We start from the raw sequence: 7,847 nt of genomic DNA, 5'->3' as shown, positions 1-7,847 counted from the left end.
TTAAACAACAAAATGGAATAGTAAAATAAGAGGAAGTAACTCCAATAATCCAATGGAAACCAGATATATAAAGAATATATTTTATTAAAAAACAGCGTGAAGAGAACAAATAATGTTACTAGTCCCCCTCTATGGGATGGGTTCTTGGCTATCCTCAAATGTCTTTAGCTTTTGTAGAGTCTCTCTCCTCTATAATGTGTAAAAACTAGGAAACAAAATATTTGAGCTCAATGAGAACTCAAATGAAAAAGAAGATGGTGTGCGCCAATGATAATAATGAGAGCTACAACAGCGAGTGCAACAATGAAAATAATCAAAAGTGAAGAATGAATGGAAAAGCCTTTTATTTATAACAAAATATTAGGTTATCCTCGAATAATGAGCAATCATAAAATATTATTAACCTCATTCTAGAATTAACCATTTGGAACATTTTATCATATTTGGTTTGGAGGGAAAAAATATTTAAACTTTTATTTAGAAATAATAAATAAATAAATGATTTATTTATCATCTCAAGAAATATGGTTAAGGAATAATAAACAAATGATGATTTATTTAATTATTCGTAAGGGATTTTGTCAAACTTGACAAGGAATAATAACTAATTAGTGATTAATTAATTATTCCTAGAGAAAAATAACATAATTAATGATTTATCTATTTATTTCTCATAATTCGGTCAAATGTGACAAGGAATATTAATTAAAAAATGGTTTAAATAATTATTCCTAGAAGATAATTAAATAAAGAGTGATTTATTTAATTATTTTTCACGGGTTTAATTATAAATGACTTAACAAATGTGGTTTATTAAGTAATTTATCACAGTGAAAACAATTTTACTATGGTAAAATTGGCCCTACATAGTGTACTTTGATTCATCTAGTAAATTATGGCTAGATGATCAATATTTTGTGATAACAGATTTCCCCCCAACATATGACTGTTAGGAGAAAAACGTATGATCGAAGTATGTTGTAAGGACACAATCACTAGAAAACGAAATGGAGAGAGAGAGAGAGAGAGAGAGAGAGAGAGAGAGAAATGGAGATGAAGCGAAAGAGGATAGTGATAGAGGGGGAGAGACCAATTTAAGTCTCCTTTTATGTTGTGGTACCAGATCCCAGTGAGGCGGGGGAGGCATACATATACCCGCCAAGATAACTTACTACAAAAATAATGATGCACCCAAAAACATGAAACTGAGCAATAAAATGCATGCTGAATGGTACATGACATGTTGACATAAATGAGCTAGAAAATAATACAATGGGTCCCATATACATAATGTGCCCGGAAAAAACATGATCCAGGATTGAATACAATAACATCTGAGTACATGAGATATAATGGCCCTTCCCTCAAAAACTGGGTGGGAGGGAGGGTAGAACAACCAAAGAAGTCATGTTGAACAAGAAAGGGGTTTGCAAACTGAATGGATCATCTGAAGGAGACATGCATGCTATGAACGCTGCAAGTGGTGTGATCCTAACCCATAAAATCCGTGGAACTGAATCTGAGGCTATAGCAGAATAGGAAGGCATCTGGGCATGTGGGGGGCAACCTGAAGGGCCACCCCCTCATGAGGTCTGAAACACCTCACACACACCTGAGAATCATTGGTACAATCTGCTGCATCACTGGACTGTCAAGTGTATGAATCATGAGCATGAAACAACCAATTCAAAGGGTAATGATGATTCCCTTTGCTTGATATGAGGCACCAAACAAGAATTAAAGTTAGAACTAAGATACACTGCCCTCGAGGCCATTCTTCTAGAATAGATATGCCGATGTCGATAGAATAGGACCCACCATAGGTGAGGCAATGAGGATTCTCAACTAAGGCACGAGGGAAAATAGTAATGTGATTGATGGAATGACACTAGGGAGAATGGGCAGGATGGGATTCAGGTAAAAATGGACGAATTCCCATTTCAGAGCATAAAATGCATCGTTGACTTGGCAACGAATGACTAGACTCCAGAGGGGATGGTGGGCAGTACGATTGAAGGCCAAAATGGGCAACACGGGATGAATTGTATGCAAACATGGATGGAATATTATGAAATGATATAATGGGACATGAAACAAACTCCATTGATTCAAGGGTGACTCCTCGCAGATGATCTGAACAAGGGTGACTCGATGACGCTGCCACACAGAATAGGCCCGGTGGGGACCATGAAGGCATAAGGAAATGATGGTTGCTCATGATGAAAATCGATACGTGAGATGACACACACTAAGGGCATGTGGTCCCCAAGCTACAAGCGCTGCATATGAATAAATTCGATTTTAAGAGGCGATGAACTGACCCTTCTTGGAAAAATGGCTTTTCGGTAAAGTGTCAAATCATAAAAAAAAAAAAAGAGAGACCCATTATAGTGTTTAATGAGAGCTTTCCAATGGTGTTGATGGTTCATCAAACTAAGCTACGGTTTGGCTGTAATGGGAAACGAAAAAAATATGGGTTTTCCTATAAAAGGGTTTTTCCCTCCAATTTGAGTGGAGGAGAAGGCCCTAAATCTTGTGGAGATCGTAGTAGAAAAACCGATCATTGGAATCGGGATCTGTGACTTTTAGGAAAGTGACCTTACTTTTATAAAGATGGCCTTATTGCTTCTTGGAACGATGGTTCATGGTGAAGAATTAAGGGAAGAGGAAAATGAGAATCAACTACTAGAGTAGGTCTAGGATCATTCTCACCCACTAAGTCAAACATGGGGACTATGTGGACATAGAGTAGAATATTTGAAGATATGGTATCAAACATCTACAATATGCAATGTGAATATGGCTCGCCAGAAAGGTTGGTAGGACAAACTATCTAAGGAATGGGAGGATAATCAACCATACCTAGATCCAGGGGGATCTAGATCAAGACTTATGTTAATTAATCGAGAAGATGGCCAGGGGAAAGCCATCATGCCCCCAAGCATGGGATACTACCTGCAAGCATATGTGATGGAAGGGACTGATCTCGTATGCAAAGGTGGGAATGATTCCCCCTTACGCAAGTCCTTATGTATGGTGTAAGGTCCTAGCCATAATGATGATTGAGACAATGATGAAGGATGAAATCAACATCGCGACGATAAAGGTCATCACTGATGAGAAGATAGCGGGGGGTGTAGTATCAGATACATCGTTGATCATCATGAGTAAGAGGGGGAGCAAACTTTTGGGTTCGAAAATATGGAAGGAAGTACACATGATGGTGCATATCATCCCAAGGGTAATCAAGGGTAGTCATAGCTTCCATGATGTCCTAATCAGAATGGAAGATGAGAGGATGGGAGGAAGAATGACTACATGATGTAGTGGCAGTACCTGGTGCATCATCTTGAGAAAGAAAGTTCACATACCCATCATCTGAGCTGGTAAACGATGAGCTAGTAGATGGAAGATCTACCGATGTTGAGACCAAGGCTTTCGATGAAGGAGGTTTGATAGAAGCGCGCACAAAAACCTTAGAAGGGTTTTCTTGCGAGGAACTCAAGGATGACGACAGGTAAAGGGTATGGATCGTGGAGTTCATCATCTCGACATCGGGTGGAGGGATCATGATGGTGTGACCAGAGTCTCCCTGTTCTGGTGTAATAGTGGTACCAAAATCCATAGGTAGAGGAGTAGGTGATCCACTACGAGTGGCCTCATATTTGCAAAGCGCTTGAAGGCAATCACGAAATTCGTCAAGATGAGGGAAACAATGGGAATAGTGACCATAATGATCGCACAAGGCACAAGGGTGACTTGTGTATAACGTTTTGAGTTTCTTGGTTGGTCCTGGTAATGTAACTTGGACCACAGGGAACGTTTCATGAACCAAAGTTTTGAAATGAGGAAGTTCAAGATAGTTATTGGTGGCATGCCCAACAACCTCACAAAAGGTGCACGGAGGTGTCGGCTTTGGGGCTGGGAGTGGAAGGTTCTTGGGGAGCCTTTTCCTTAGGTTCGTTTATCTTGGCTTTGCCCCCCTGTCTAGATGGTTTCACAACAAGAGTGGATTCCTGTTGAGGTTGCGGTGGAACTGGAGCAGTGATAGGGGTCGTAGGGATCAGTTGAACCGGGGTCAAAGCATGATATGGTTTGAACTAACTAGCCGGAGTGTTCACTGGGGGATCAATGTACCACACTGGGATCCCCAAAGTCATATTCGGGAGAGTCAACGAAGCCATGATAGAGACAAAAAAGGTTCCAGGAGGAGGAAATAACAAAGGTATATGTCCTACAGGGTAATGTCCCGATGGAACAACTCCTGGATGATTGAGACCTGGAGGAATAGTTCCTGGTGGGAACAAAGGGGAGGCACCCACAAAAAGAGGAGGTCCTAGGGGGCTGGATCTATATGGCTTGGCTGAGATGGTAACAACAGGGTGCTAAGGAGTTGGTTGTTGATCAGATGTACTAGACTACTTTTGAGCAGCCCGTGATGCTTGTAACATGTAAACACTCAAAGAGCTAGGCTCAAATATAGGAGGGGGAGGACTAAGGAAAACACCCAACAATGAGGAATATTTATAGACTCGGGGTGAAACACTAGTGAGAGGGGTAGAAGACTGCTTATCAGACATCGACAAGATAATGGACTCAGGGGAGGTTAAGGATGATGGCTCGTAGTATGTCAACTAATCAATAGTGACGATCTTCCCTTCATGGGGGAAGCACATCTTGCGGAAAACCGCAGATGCGACAGCTGACATGGCATAAGTGTAACTATGACCCAAGAGAATGTTGTAATCTAGAGGGGCATCAATAACCTCGATGTCTACATGAACAGTCTTGCCCATAAGAGTCACTGGACAATTGCGATACATGAGGAGAGGCTAGGAGAAGTGACTGTCCCAAGCATGCAAAGTGATGGTGGATGGGACAGTTCAGGTGACTTGAGTTGCTTCCAAACAATAATGGACATCACACAGGTGGATGAGCCTTCATCAATAATGCATCCGGAGATGATGGCATTACGGAATCTGATTGGTATCTTAAAAGTAACGGATGGAGGTAATGGAGGATATTTTGACGTATCAACGAGAACGAAAATCAAATGATCGTTTGAAGGGTCTACTGTGTCCAAAGAAGTTAGTAGAGGTTTCTTTTGAGATGGGCATGACTGGAGCACCTCCAACGTCGACATGGCAGCAGGTGATTGGGCCAAGTCATCTACTATATGTATGGGCAACCCGGTTAGAATCCGTGTTACAGCGTAATGTTCCCTTGGGGATCTTAGGAATTGACTCAACGTTAGGTTAAGGGATCTATAGTGGACCATTTGGTGTCATAAGAGGCTCAATAGATGCTTTGGTTTTGGACTCAGTGGTGGACGAAGTCGATGGCTTATCATATTGACATGACTAAGTTTGCAAGTTGATATCAGAGGTATTGACCTTATCAAAATTCATCATGAGGATTTGGTAGTCACCAGGACCATAAGGTTGGGGTAGATGGGCTACTTGACCTTGCTGAGGTTGAGCATCAACAAATCCTTGCTAAGGGAAAGGATCTTGAGCATGACTGGGTGAGATGGCGCTGGATTCTGAGGTAGTTACTACATGGGCGGTTGACCTCTAGAAGCTGCTTGGGATTCCCACATTGGGCGCATTTGGGGTAAGAGGGGACACTCATGAGTATAATGACCATGTACACCATAACATGTAGAAGGCTTGTTTGTATGAATAGCCATGTTCTTCTTGGGCCAATTGCCTTGTTTCTGATTGTTTGTGTTAGGTTGGTTCCCCCGAGGTTCATTAGGTTGATTACCTTGGTTACCCTTGTTACCTTTCCCCTTATTCTTTTTCTTTGAATTTTGGGGATTGGTTGCACTCTGCTATGCAAACACTTGACCTTGAGGTGGCGATGGTTACTGGGGTTGAGGATGCATGGGAGGCTGCAACGTTAATGCCTGAGGGGCTGGAGCACTCGGCGGTGCATAGGTATAAGATGGTGAAGGGGCAATGGTCTGGTAGATAGGTTGAGCACTAGTTGGCCCTGATATTTTCTAATGTGTTTGGGTGAATGCATAAGATGTGCTTTGTCCTGAATACACATTGTTGGCAGGAGGGGCATAATTGTTAGAGGAACTGGTGCCCCCCTGCGGATAGCCATAACTTTGATGAGTATATGGTGAAGGATGTGAAATAACTCCAACGATACTATCGGCGGGGTGAGATTCCCTTGGTGCATTGGCACCACTAGGACAGGGGAGGTCTGATATAATGGTATAAACATAACTAGATTGAGCATAAATCAAGTCATATCTCAGAGTAGTCTAGAGAGCCTCTTCCTCTATCTAAGGAAAATGAGACGCGAAATCTTTGGCAATAGGTTCTAAAACAGTTCGATGGAACCAATCGAGGTAGACACGGTCTTCGAAGGGTGGAGCACGAAACATGCTCCTCCTTCTACGCTATTCTTGGACATTATCATAAAGATGGGTGGGAGAGGAATGATGAATGGAGTCAAGAGTTCTGTGCTAGTGTCATATTAGAGAGGTAACTGAAAATATAAGAGGAACGCTTTAGCAAGCACCGCAAAAATTGAATAAGAGGTGGTGGGCTAGTCAACATACCACATTGCAGCGTCTCTAGTGAGCGTGTGTTGGAACAACCAAACACGAGTTGAATCATCGGTGATAGAATTGGATGAACACCACATATGGAAGGAGAATATGTGATTGGTGGGGTCCTCTCCAGAATTACCCTCAAACTTGGGAATGTCAGAGGGAAGCTTAGTCGACATAGCTGACCAACAAACACCGTGGTGTATAGGGTCATTAATCAACTGGCTGAAATCTGGGAGGCTTAACCTAGCCATGAAAGGTAACATTGGAGCTGACGGAATGGTTCCTGTAGCAGTTCCACTAGATGTGACTACCAAGATAGAACTGAGGCCAACACCAGGTTGGTTTCCTTAACCTGCATTGGGTCTTGATATGATCATGGTATGTGGTGAAGGAGGCTCAGAATCAGATGAACCAGAAGAGGAGTCAGTATGGGGACTCGAGGGACTATGAACTCGATCCCTCTGGGGAGGAGTAATATGCCCAAGTGGAAACGGGGGATGAAGGCCTAAGAGTCTTTGTGACAAACGCCTTGGTGGCACAATGGTTGTAAGACACAAGTGACTCGGAAATGGTTAAGGGAGATCAACAAGATGTTTTTGTCTCTGCGTGGAGAGAAAAATTAATTAAGTTAAGTCTTGGCTTGGCGGTGTAAACCAAGCACCCTTCGCTTACGGTGTGCTTTTGCATGTAAGTGTGTTTATTAATTAAGCCCAAATCGTGTTTGAAAAAATAAAAAGATTGCTGAAATAAACTGAAATTAAAAATAGAAAATGAACAAAAAATAAACTTTCTAAACCCTGCCCAAACTGGGTTTGTAAACATTTTGCTGGTTGGTGATGAAATCAACTGAAAACACACAAAAAAGGACAAGATATCAAAGAGTCAGTGTGACTGGGATCAAATGACATTATGCTGCTGGAAAGTGGTGTAAAAACAACAAAAAACCAGGGAGGAAAATCGTTGTAAAAAGATAGGGGTATGGGTGTGAAACCTAGGGAAAACAATGGAACCCTAACCCTAAGGAAAATGACCAAATAAGGTTTAAGATGAAAATTTGGATGGAAACAACCAATCTTTGGAGATCTGAAATAGGAAGGTACAAATCTAGAAAACATGCCTGAAAGATCTGCAAAAACTCAGACTTCTTACTCAGCTATACTCCTCCTATAAAGGTGGAAGCGTACTAGAAGCCCTAAAGAGGCTAAATTCCACTTCGACGAGAAAAACAAAGTAGATTAAGGCCTAAGCGGCGTAACATAGAGGTAAACCAAGCTAGTAG

This window comes from Pinus tabuliformis, chromosome 3_1 (genome assembly GCF_031772625.1).
Source record: "Pinus tabuliformis cultivar Carrire ecotype Pingquan chromosome 3_1, CPIR1, whole genome shotgun sequence".
Lineage (NCBI taxonomy): Eukaryota > Viridiplantae > Streptophyta > Pinopsida > Pinales > Pinaceae > Pinus > Pinus tabuliformis.
This window is presented reverse-complemented; position numbering follows the sequence as displayed.